Genomic DNA, 13729 nt, shown 5'->3' with positions numbered 1-13729 from the left:
CTACTTTATGAGATGGAACGTTAAAATGTCAAATTCATTACGCATTCAACAGTGCTGTTTGTGTACTTTCGCTCATTTTCATCCATCTTCGCTAGCCAAGGGTGACGATCCGCTCCTCTCCTCTTTTCACCCTTGGCAGATTGAGTCGTTACATTTACGCATTTCATTGGTTACAGCTAAGGTTAGCATCACCAATCAAGGCGCGTGTAACAAATCACCACGTGTAGTTAGAAACTGTAAACAAAAATGGCGTCGGAAGAAACTTGTACGATATGTCCTGACGTTCTACCAAAAAGACATCGAAGAACAATTTTTGGACCAACTTTTAATGTATTGAACCAACTAAGTCAAGTCCTGGGGTACATTCCACGACCTAAAGACGGCAAATCTAAGTATATTTGCGGGATTTGTTTCAAAAAACTCCACAAAATCGCAAAAATTGACTATGACCTCTTGCACCGTATGGACGCTCTAAAGTCTGAAAAACATGCTTTAATAAGCGGTTTGCGGGCAAAAATGTCCAACATATCATTCCATTTATTAACTGATGAGCGTATTCGTCACGTGGAAAGGTATTCAACAAGCACACCCTTGAAAGTTACAACACAGACAAAGCGAGTGCTGATTCACAGTCCAACGCCCAGGAAAATAAAGAAGCCTCTATTTACATGTTCTCCCCATCAGGAGCGCTTGATTTTACCGAAACCTGTGCAAACACAAGAGGAGTCTGTTGATAAATCGCGGCCTATGGGTAAAAGGAGTAAAATCAGCGTCAAATTGTTTTCTCCTGGTAAAGCCAAGGTATTGTTTTTATTAATCTACGTTAATATCTACATGTATGATATTAGTACTATTAGTGGCTATACACCGGGGGTAAACAATGGGTCTTTTGTTAGAATGAACAATGGATCTATTGTTAGAATGACCTTGACCGATTTTCAGTGCATATGTAGTAAACGATGACCTTGACTGACTTAATACAATTAGACTCTCAGATATACACCGGAGGTAAACAATGGGTCTTTTGTTATTCATAGACCATGACTTATGTTCTACAACAGCAATATGAATGGGGAGAATGACTCTCTACGTCACGGACAGATGTCACGCTACAGTCTACTCATGGGGAACAGACACAATGGAAGGGGAAATGGAATGACGTCAACACAAGGGTATACATAAAAATGAAGACATTAAAAAGGACTAAAAAAGTTGTTAAGGGTCCCTTCATTCCTAAGAAATAACATTATTATGAAGAAACGCACCGAGGATCATTCCGCTTTTTTCACTCCTTGATCAGATTTGCCCTTTCATGAGAGAAAGCAATAAAACACAGTTCTGTGTCACGTATCTGCTATAGTTTAAAGTACACAGATCATCACCTGGGTATATCCTATTAAGTAAAATTTGACATTAATAATAACCTTTACGACTCAGTGGTCCGAAAGTGATAACAGGTAATCAAATGTTGGTAGATTTACACGTATAAGCATTTTAAAATACATTCAAGTTCTCCTTGGTCTAATTCAGGCATCTTATTTTAATCTCCCAATAAATGAAAAAAAAGATACAAACTGTATTTACTTTTATTTTTGAGTATGAATATTACAATGATCCAATAATATGAATTTTTAAGAAATATTAAAAATTACATTGTCCTTCCTGGACCACAATCTCAGTTTCGCGCAGTGACATGTAGTGACCTCAGCTGATTTTAAAGAAATATTAAAATTTACAATGTCCTTCCTGGACCACAGTCTCATTATTGCGCAGCAGTGACTTTAGCTGTTCATGGATATCGAAGAATAAAAATCACAATGTCCTTCCTGGACCACAGTCTCATTGTTGCGCAGTAGTGACCTCAGCTGTCAAATGCAAAAAAAAAAAAAAAAAAAAAAAAAAAAAAAAAAAAAATTAACATATTACAAGCGATAAAATCAGTGATGCATCAGTAAGAGTATAAACAAAATTTAACCATCATCATAAATTTACAAATTTAATTCGGTTTTGTGAAATCTGTTAGCATAAATGTGAAACTGATATGTATTTCCACTAAAGAATACTCTCATAAATGATAATTACTACATACCATTTACTTATCCCTGGGTCGTAACTCATAGCGTCTTTCTTCGGCCTCCTCGATGTCTTCTATGTCTGCGGCCTCTGGATCGGGGTCCCGTCTCCTACGAAGTTGTCTGCCCGTGGGCCGGGCTGGCTGCCTTCCCACGGGAGGCCTGCACTGGAATCCTAGGCGTTTCATGACTAACCGCGTTAGTTATCCAAATGATGGCAAACAGGAGACACAGGCAAAGGGAGGCTATGCCTTCGCCGAAAGCATCGGACACTGAAATTTCACACACAAAAAGAAATTATACACAAGTCTAAACATTTAATTAACACGAATCATTCGTTTTCTCTCAAACATATTTACTTAAATCTTCAGATATAGTTTTAAAAGTCTCCGATACTGAAATTTTATGAAAACTTTTTTTTTTTTTTTTTTTTTTTACAATTTTAAAGATGAATGATTCTCCTTTTACCCATAGAAAATAAAAGATTTTATTTTAACCTTCAAATAAAATATGCATTCTCTTTTTCTTTAATAAAATTTTATGTATCAATGCATATATATGTTACAAGGTTGAACGCTATCATGCATCTACTTACATAAACTTGTAACTTGAATCGCCATCACATCATGCGTTTACTTAAATAAAACATACAGAATGAAGAAAACACAGGAATTAAGGGTCAAAAATTCATTCCAAACAAAAAAAATATCTAACATGCAATAAAAACTAATGTGTGTTATAAATCGTCAACACTTGTGAAGTTTCTAGTATCAATTGTAAGATATAGAGAAATTGTTTACAAAGAAATTTTTTAAGGGGGGGGGGGGTTTAATATGTAACATGTAAAAGAATTGAGATGTTAAACATGCAATCCTAACATTGTTAAAAATTAGTCATTTTAATGTCATCTTTTGTCATGCATGGGTTTTCTCTAGTGAATTCCTCCTCACTATCATCACTCTCAATTTGATCATAATTTGGAGAAAGTGTAACGTTGACATTTTTTTTCTGTCTACGACTATGAATACAAATACATGGGAGAATAAATATGGGAATGGCAAACAAGTATTTTCTTTTATCACCTGTAATTGGACTTAAGGTGTCTTGAGGTGTGGTCATGTCTGTGGAGTAGAAACTGGTAGCATCAGAACTAATTTGGGTCCGGGTGCGAGTAACGTGCGACTTGATGGTATCAGTGTGGAAATTATCAGTAACAGTGTGTGTTTGGGTGGTGTCAGTGGGGGTAGTCACAGTGTGTGTTTGGGTGGTGTCAGTGAGGGTAGTCACAGTGTGTGTTTGGGTGGTGTCGTCATTCATAGAACCAGTGAGTAGTGTCAGTGGTGTCAGTAGTGACGGTTGGGGGAGTTACATTATGCATTCGGTCTGTAAACAAGCGAGGCAATGTCATTTCTTTAAACTCAGGTGTTTTTGATCCGATTTTATCTGAAATTGAAGTTTGATTGTAATTTTTGTTACGACTGATGATGGTGACGTGTCCGTGGAAATAAAGTCACTGGTGTTGTTTGGAAGCAAACTCGCATCTAGAGATCAACAAAAAAGGGGGAAAAAGAACAAATACCATAAAAAAGTTCAAACAACCCCCCCCCCCCCCCAAAAAAAAAAAAACAAAAAACAAAAACAAAAACAACAACTCCAAAAAAACAAATAAACAAGAAAAAGAACAAAAATCAATTAAATTATTATGATACAAAGATGTACTTACAGGTGGTGTCGTTCGCCATTGTAGTAACCTGTAATTCTATAAATAAAAGAAATAAAAAAAATCAAATATCACTTTAAGATACTGGAATGTAACTCCGTTATTGCAAAAAATCTTCCTAAATTTGTTTTAGTCATGTACCTGGGCACACTATGTCTTCCCCCTTGAAAGAACAAGCCATGAGTGACAAAATCAGGAATTTTTAGCAACGTCAGCTTTTAACTTCAAAGCCGCGCCGCTTTTTTCCCATGGCAGAGTAAACGAATCACGAGAAGGGGGGTGATTAAAGAAAGAGAGAGAGAAATGAGAGAAAGAAGTTTTATTTTACCTCGACATCGAACTTGACCCTGGCCATTTTCCATGATAATCTCCTTTATGAAATGTGAATTACAAAAACGTTCATAATCGATGATTGGTCCACACTCCCCATTGATAAATAAGCGTTTAATGACGATATCCGAGGGTTTTATTTCCTTGATGAAACAATCCACTTCTACTTGATCATATTCAAGATTTAAAATACAGATAGTCTCTCCTGTACAGCTGACCCACCCCGTGAAAGGGTATTCGCAAGTAGGGGTCAGTTCACATCCAAAGGAGAATTTTATGATCGTATACAAAATATAATAAAACAAACAAAACATGGGTTTTTTTTCTTAAGTATTTCTGTATGATTATCCAATATACGTCGATCTGATAGGTTTAAGAGAAAAAAATGTTTATATATGTGTGTATAGGCTGACTCTCATGCAATGTACACTTTGACATTTTACATTGACAGAAGACAAATATTCGAGGAGGGGGGATGAGAGACGTAATTATTGATAACAATGTAGATCCCGCCTTTCATTCGTGATCTACCGACCTGTTCTTGTGAGACCTAGATAATTTTTAAGGTGTGAGATTTGACTAAAATTAGGTTAAATTAATTGAATTTTTCCATTTCAAATGAAAACCAGTTTTTAAAATCTTAAGTTATTGCGTTTTTTTTAAATATTTTCCAATGATATACCTCCAAAAAATCACATGGGAAATCGGTATTAAAAAAAAGAGGAAACACCTAAAATTTTACTCTTACCGGGAACCATGGCAAAGTATGTTGATTTTAATGCTTTACACACATTACATAAGGCGCAGATCATTTCTTTAAAATTTTGTGATTTTTTCTCTCTCTTTTTTTCATATTTTTAAAGCAGGTGTATTTGTGATGACTTAAAAAAATTGATAAATAACTTGTCGAAGATCATCGACATCGTGAGGGCAATACCCTGCCCGTGAGTACTAGAATTTATTATGGAACTTGAAAATTATCCGTAACAGGTCAGTTGTATGTTTTCCTTTAATTGCGCCCCTATTGCTTTTATATATAGAATAGAAGATAGGATGATATACATGTAGATGCAAGCAAGAGGAGACTTGCAAGGTATATGATTTTTGATTAACTCATTTATTTTGACAATAGAAATGTATGATATATTCATAAGAGTGTTACACAACAATTCTTTTTCTTAAAAAAAAGTGACTGCGAGTCAATATAATTAATATATGTTTCACATTACATTACAGCACTCCTCTAAAGTAAGTGTACCGTCATTTAAAGTATATATATATATAATTTTTTTTTGTTGAAAGAAAAAATTCTGAATTTTTGATAAACTATTACGTATACATAAATATATCTATATATATCTATATCTCTATATATATATATACGATATATATACTAGTTCTTTGTGTTTTTATTTATTTAAAATAATTTTCATATATATATATATATATTTATTTATTTATTTTTAATTTATACATAGTTCGCCCAAGAGAAGATGCACCAGTGCTGTAGGGTCAGTAATCTTTAAAACAAAAAAAACAAAAAAAAAAAAATAATAATAATTCGTAAAGAAATTCCTTTTAGGAGTGATTTTTTTTAATTATTAAGGTCTTCCGCTCCAGGCGGAAGACCTTCTACTGATTCTGATGGTTAAGATTATTAAGGTCTTCCGCTCCAGGCGGAAGACCTTCTACCGATTCTGATGGTTAAGATTATTATTCTTTTTTTTTTCTTCTTTTTCCTAGACGCCAACTTTGAGACCTCATATCTCGCTCATTTCTCAACGGATTTTGCTCAAATTTGCAGAGTTTATAGACGTTACAAAACTCTATCAGAATGCTGTCAAACAGTTCAAAAAGTCACTTCCGCTTTTGAGTTATTGCCCTTTAAATGAAAATTTATTAGGCTTCATTTCCAGACAAAGGCTCCGAGACTACAAAAGCTGGAGCAGAAATTCTACCGAATTTAGATAATAGAAGGATTGAAGTTGTGCACATCGGTTTTTGTTTTTCGATTTCTGTATTCAAAATGGCGCTAATTAGGGGTCAAAATTTAGAACGCCTAAAAGAGCGAAAATTTAGACATATTTTCCTTTGTATCTTTAAAACTAAAAATATTTTGATAAGACATGTAGAATAAAAGTTGTGCACAATTTCAAGGCCTTTCATTTGACACCACTAAAATGGGGCTGGCCCCTCAAATTAGGGATCTGGAGCCCTTTAAAGTTTTTGCTTTATAACTCAAAAACGGTAAATATTTCGAAATGGCTGTCGTTAAAAAAGTTGTTCTTTAACATCTTATTGATTTCTAGAAAATGTTATTTTGTTCGAGTCTTGTGTTTTAAATGCGCCAGAAGCTTGACCCATTTACAGGTAACTGTTTTCATTCAGCAAGTAAACGAGAGCTCTTCATGCGTGTAACTAAAATAAACTTACTACAAATAATAAATCTGGCTACATTAGATGCTAATATTCTTTAGAATAAGGTTTGTGAAGTGTTTTGTGCTTTATTTCCAAGTTATTTTTTGACAACTTTTCGTTTTATTTCATTTTTTTCAAAGTCGAATAAACCAGTCTACTAAAAAAGGGGGAAAAAAGATAACCTTTTCTTTCTTATCATATAAAAACAAACAATATACTGAGAAAATAAAACATAACTTTGAAGCATAGACTATTTACAGCCATTAAGTGTGCGCCTTTTACATTCACCTTGTGTGTTTGCAATTATGTAACACCTCCCTCGATAGCGCGTAGCAAAGGAGGTCACCGGGGATCGATCGGCGTGTGTGATCCAGCGACCTAGTCATACAAAAAACAAATCATAGAATGGCCATTCCAAATTCATTTTGTAAACTAAGTCATGAGTGGATAAATATGTTGAATTTTTCAGATTATTTCATAATATCTTTGATAAAATCGCTAATGTATTTTATTTAATATTTTATTCGCTGAATTACAGGAAAGTTGCATAGTTATTTTTATAAACAATTTATTTCTCGATATCGAGTTAATTGTCTGTTTTATTCATAATAAAATTCAAAATATGTAACCATAATTAATTCCTACTAGTAATGGAACTTTTGAAACTTAAATGTACATGTATGTAATCTAATATACGTTCTTTTGTCGACGCCCTTAAAATGTACAACTGTATATATACAAAGCGCCCCAAATATATGTATATCGAGCGTATGGAAATACAAAATCCCACATTCACACGCGCCTCCAAAATATGTAGAATGAGACATACATGTGTAACTGTATTTGAATATTACAAATTTATTAGACACCTAACCTTGAACAAATTATTTTTTTCTACTAAACTTGTTATTGTATGCGAACAAAATGAAAAACATGTAATTATTTATAGGTTCCCATTATTTTTGCTGAAAATCAGAACACATTTATCAGCTCTCTTAAGGTTTTAAGGATACATACAATGTACACGCATGCAAGTACAGAACATGCACGTTTTATAAGTGCATATGCAAGAGCGCCCCAAATATATGCATATCGAGCGTTTGAAATTCAGAAAAATTCTAAATCCCAAGTCTTTTTTTCCCATTATCTTTGCAATAAAATATCAGTTAAACTGAAATGATTTTATTGATTTACAGCATATATTAAAGTCAATTATAGGTCCGCTGAGTTGATCATGAGTTGTTTTCATAACGGGTAGTCCTTCTGGCCAGTCATCGTCACGGTTTGTAACATCGTAATTACACAGGTAAATACTAAGATGTTCCATAAGAAATGAATTACCGGGAGATGTCTCGTTTTCTCTGATCATATATTAATTGACAGCGTTTATGAACTGCTGTTAAATCACAGGCCTTTGTAAACCGGTAAATCACATAAAAGAAAAATCCGAGACAAAAAACAGAAAATATAAATGTCTCTGGAAATAACATTGCCTTTAGATAACTAAAATAAATTAATGTCCGCCGATTTTTGAATTAATCTGAACATTCATTGATGTGTACCTGTACAAGCAGTGTGTATATTTTTATGAAGCCTTCGTCCAAACGAACAATATCATAAATCTTGAATGAATTAACTAACCCCTCAGTACACACACATTCGCCTACACCTGAAATCTAATCAAAATCAGATCTTTTTTACGGCCCGAAATTCTGATAGTCGCTGTATTTCTAATCTGATTGACTATACATGTACAGTACATGCAACGCGGATCCCGTATTTCCCGCGCCCCGTCGCGGTATAAACACAAACCGCGTTCCCTCCGCGGGAAATTCATGACCTACCTGTCCCCGCCGCGGTTAAATCATCGATCAACTAGTATCGTAAACAAACGGGAGTTATCTCCCCGAACAGGAATTTTGCGAAATTCCCTCTTTAAAAAAAAAAACAAATTAAAATCCCGCAGTGTATGTATATTTATGAAAGTATTTTCTTGTATTTCGCAAAAGGTGAAAATAATGAATGAACAAAAAAAAAATGTAAAGCAGAATATATTTAATCGTTTTTTTTTTTTAATTTTATTTATTATTGTTAATTTTGTTAAGTTATATATCAATACTAAAGCGACATCTTTTTTAAAATAGTATCAAGAAAACTATTTATAAGCTGAGTCATTTGAGAGTTTAACGTGACAAATTTTAATGTCGGAAATATAAGTTCTAATAACTTCTCTTTTCAAATTATATGCGAACTGCAATGTTACATACACGTGCTAAACAATAGTCAGTGCGAGTTCCGATTAACAGTTTTCAGCATTCCTATGAGGAAGAAAATATATCTATATATTGTTCATGTTTTTTTTTTACCAAATTTAGAACAATATAATTCATTTAAATAATTTCACTTTACTGTATTAATGTGCAGGCATTTCCCTGAAATTGTCGAATGACTGGAAAGCTGTAATATTCGATGGTGAGCGTTTGCATTGAGTAGGCGCGTGAACGTTATAAAAGATATCAATAAAATATAACAATTTTTTTCCCTCGATATTTACTTCTTTTGTAAACAGTGGTTTTTAATTTAAACATTTCTCCAATTACAGAAGATGGAATGTGCATGGTGATGAACTTCACAAAACAATTAAAACGGGGGGGGGGGGGGGGGTATATCACTAAAACTTATTATTCTCAATAATACTCAAGAAAAAAAATCAATGCCAAGTTTACTTGAATATATTCTGTTTCTTTGTGTATTAAGTATTAATCGCGATCATTTTCTGTCTATAGGGATTAGCAGAGCAAGAGCAGGAAACGGCATGCCCTAGGGGTTTCACACCTGTCCTAGAGTACCTGTGGTAAATTTCTCTGCATGTGTAAGGCGTTGTCTAGCCATACAACACACCAGTCCCTTCAACGTTTCATTATTTCATTATTTCTTCATTTTCAAATGTAACTACAACCATGAAAGTTACGCGAGTCAATATATACTTTTTTTTACCCTGAGTGTATGTTAAAAGGAAAAAGATCAATCATACTTTTAAAACAAATTAATAGAGTTTAAATGAAATAAAATAGATCAAATCAAATTATGTTTTATTACTTTTTTTTTAAATGCCGACGGGCTTGGTATTTATGTTTCTGTTTAATATATATGTACATGTACATGTGCATATATTATGCAAGTAGAATGTAAAATAAAAAAAAACGTACAGAATGTTACGGCACGTGCAACGTTTTTCCTTCGGTCAGTTTATTGATTTATCGAGTCCATCGATTAAAACAAAATATTCATGATAGAATTTCAATGAAATGAATTGCTTCTGGATTATTTTTTTCAAGTTTCAATATGTCGTTTCTGTAAACAGATATTATACATGTACTGTAGCCGATTTATCAGTTTATTGTCCAGTTGTGGACTTTGACTAATTCTACGATCAAGTTTCTGAAAAACACCGAAATAGTGACAGCTACAGACACTATTTAAGGTCTTCCGTTTAAATAGCACGATTAAAGACAAAAAATATCTACCGAAACAAGATCACCGTCGCAAGCCACGGGTTTTGTGTCAATTCTATTTCTACAAACCCGTGGCTGCCTCCTACCAAGTTCTCTCGTTCTCGCGACTGAATCATTGAATATTTATGAAGTGACGCCAGATTTACCCTGACCAATGAAATCACTCTGTAGCAATTTTTGTACGCTTAAATGGCGGTGCCCATAATGAAATCATGTTTGCAAAGCGTTGCAGATTTATTGAAAAAAAAAATAAGATAGATCCTGAAGAACAGATGTGAGTAACGTATATTCTAAAATACTTACAAGGTTTTACATTAAAATACAGGGTTTCGAATATAGACGTTGTGTGAGAACGCTGAATAGCGTTACTCGTTAAGAAAGGAAATTCGAACCGAAGTTGATGTACAGCTCGTGGTTATGGTTACATCCAAATACAAGATAGACTGATCATTTTCATTGGTTCTGACTTGATTCTGGTTCTGACTCTGACTCGTTATTTTTATGGATTTTTCATATGGAGTACATTGTAAATGTGTACTAGAAGATTAATTTATGGAAAAAGACGAATAAAAATATTCTTGGACCCCGGGGTGTATATTGGGGGGGGGGGGGGGTCCTGTCCACAAGCACCTGTGCAGCATTCAAGCTTAAAAGACCATTCAAACAATACAAATCAGGAACAGTGCAAATCTTTTGAAATCAGAGGTAGAATCAAGTGCCATGGATCTGTCATGTTGTAAATTTTGAACTTACCGGTTGTCAGTATTTACTGCCACCCGGTAAATTCAAAATTTATAGCATGAGAGATCCTTTTCACGCTAGCACTTACCCCGACACGAGACCTTATACGGTCTCATCCAAAGGACCGATCTCCACGTTTTACTACTTATCCAAACTGGGCATAAAACATTCTCAATGAATTTTTTAATCATTATGTTGAACCTAACAAATTATTCCGACTCGCTGTATGATCTGAAAAACATGGCTGAACTTATCCATTCAGAAACTCACAGACTGGGATTGCTTTTAACCAGTGTGTGTTATGGCCTTGATGCAAGGTCATTTGGTCGAGTCAAGGTCACTGACAGAGAAACTGTAATTTCGCTACCGTATTTGTACTAGTGAAACATTGCTGGTATCATGCAGAGTGTGACATGGCCTTGACTCAAAAGAACATGACGTGTCACTGTGAACTTTTCAAGTTGGTAACACACAGATTGGGTTTTATGACAAGAGTGTGTCATGGTTTGACGCAAGGCATTTGGAATGTTCAAGGTCACGTACATTCCTTTACAGTTTTTCCTAGCGAAATATTGTAAGTTGCTTCCCCTTACAAGATTGCTTACATGTATAACTTTAGAATGTGGCATGACCTTGACTCAAGGTCACTTCTTCCTTCCGCAGCTCCAACGGAAGACCTATTCGTTGCTTTGCAACGAGCTCGCTCTAGTTCTTATTATTCTTCTTTTTTTTTTCCTAGACGCCAACTTTGAGACCTCATATCTTGCTCATTTCTCAACGGATTTTGCTCAAATTTGCAGGGTTTATAAACGTTACAAAACTCTACCAGAATGCTGTCAAACATTTCAAAAATCCACTTCCGCTTTTGGGTTATCTCCCTTTAAATGAAAATTTAGTAGGCTTCATTTCCAGACAAAGGCTCAGAGACTACAAAAGCTGGAGTAGAAATTCTACCGAATTTAAATAATGGAAGCACTGAAGTTGTGCACATCGGTTTTTGTTTTTCAATTTCTGTATTCAAAATGGCGCTAGAGAGGGGTCAAAAATTAGAACGCCTAAAAGAGCGAAAATTTACATATATTTTCCTTTTTATCTTCTAAACTAAAAATATTTTGATAAAACATGTAGAATAAAAGTTGTGCACAATTTTCAGGCCTTTCATTTGAGACCACTAAAAAGGGTCTGGCCCCTAAAATTAGGGATCTGGGGCCCTTTAAAGTTTTTGCTTTATAACTCAAAAACGGTAAATATTTCGAAATAGCTGCCGTAATAAAAGTTGTTATTTAACATCTTATTGATCTCAAGAAAAAGTTAATTTGTTTGAATCTTGTGTTCTAAATGAGCTAGAAGCATAACACATATACAGGTAAGTGTTTTCATTCAGCAAGTAAACAAGAGCTCTTCATGCGTGTAATTAAAATAAACTTACTATAAATAATAAACCTTGCTACATTAGATGCTAATATTCTTTAGAATCAAGTTCTTGAAGTATTTTGTGCTTTATTTCCAAATTATTTACTGACAACTTTCCCTTTTATTTCGTTTGTTTTCAAATTTGGGTAAACCAGTCTACTAAACAGGGAAAAAAGAGATAACCTTTTCTTCTTATCATATAAAAACAAACAATAAAGTTAGAAAATAAAACAAAACTTTAAACATAGACTATTCACAGCCATTAAGTACACGCCTTTTACATTCACCTTGTGTGTTTACAATTATGTAACCCCTCCCGATAGCGCGTGGCGAAGGAGGTCACCGAGGATCAATCGGCGTGTGAACCAGCGACCTAAGGTCATACACAAAACAAATCATAGAATGGCCATTCCAAATACATTTTAACTAAGTGATGAGTGGATAAATATGTTGAATCTTTCAGATTATTTCATATCTTTGATTAAGTCGCTAGTACATTTCAATTTATATTTTATTCGCTGAATTACAAGAAAGTTGCATATTTATTCTTATAAACATTGCATTGTTGAGATATATGCGCTTTGTGGAAAATTACTTTAAAATCATTTCGAATCTTTCATATGATTTCGTCTTACTGTTTAATTATCACTCGCTCGTTTTAATCAGCTAGTCTTAACTGCCTTTCACTTATTCAATTCAAATTCAATGCATTTTGAATGCCGAAAAGACCACTTTCTTTGCGTATTAAAGAAACAGTTTATTTATCTCTCTTATGTTATTATTTAACGAGTTGCTATTTCTTTCATGAACATTAAACAGGATGTATATAATTATCACGACAATTGTATGTTGAGGTCACATTTTTAATTGTCAGGAAAATCGAAAACAAAATTAAGTACTTTTGAGTTTGTATTATTTTCTTCCTAATTTACAATATTATTGCATACAAAATACTAGGTCGGACGCAAGTAACCTAAATATTTCACTTGTATTTGAAAATTCTATCGAGCGTCGAATGAATTTTACCCGTTAAAAAGTGTACCCCCAAAAAAACCCTTCCTATGCAGTTTTCTTTGGGAATCAATTGGCTTAGATAGTCTACTCCGACATGTGTTGACAAAACTCACGCAATGAGAAGCCATACATTTCAAACTTGTGACATCTTGGTCAGTGCATGTGAAGATTACGCATGACAGTTAGTGTCTGGAAAACGAAGTATGTTTTATAAGTGATTTGACAGGTTAAGATTTGTTCTCATTCCAAATTAAATACAAACACAAACCCGTTATTTTCTTTGTTATTTTATACCGTCAGTTATATTAGATAGATTGTTTTAAAAACGTGTTGTTTGGGAAGATTAATCTTATGCATTTGTTTTATTTCATCTAATAAACTGAAATTACCCATGACACGAATTACTGGTACATGCATGTAAGTACGCGTAAATGCGGTTTAATTTGTTTATGTGGAAGAGCGCCCAAAATAAATACACTTCGAACTCTGGAATTTCCCTATTTTAC

The sequence above is a fragment of the Saccostrea echinata genome, unplaced genomic scaffold (assembly GCF_033153115.1).
Source record: "Saccostrea echinata isolate AGI-Se365-2 ecotype Australia unplaced genomic scaffold, CSIRO_AGI_Sech_v1 ptg000061l, whole genome shotgun sequence".
Lineage (NCBI taxonomy): Eukaryota > Metazoa > Mollusca > Bivalvia > Ostreida > Ostreidae > Saccostrea > Saccostrea echinata.
This window is presented reverse-complemented; position numbering follows the sequence as displayed.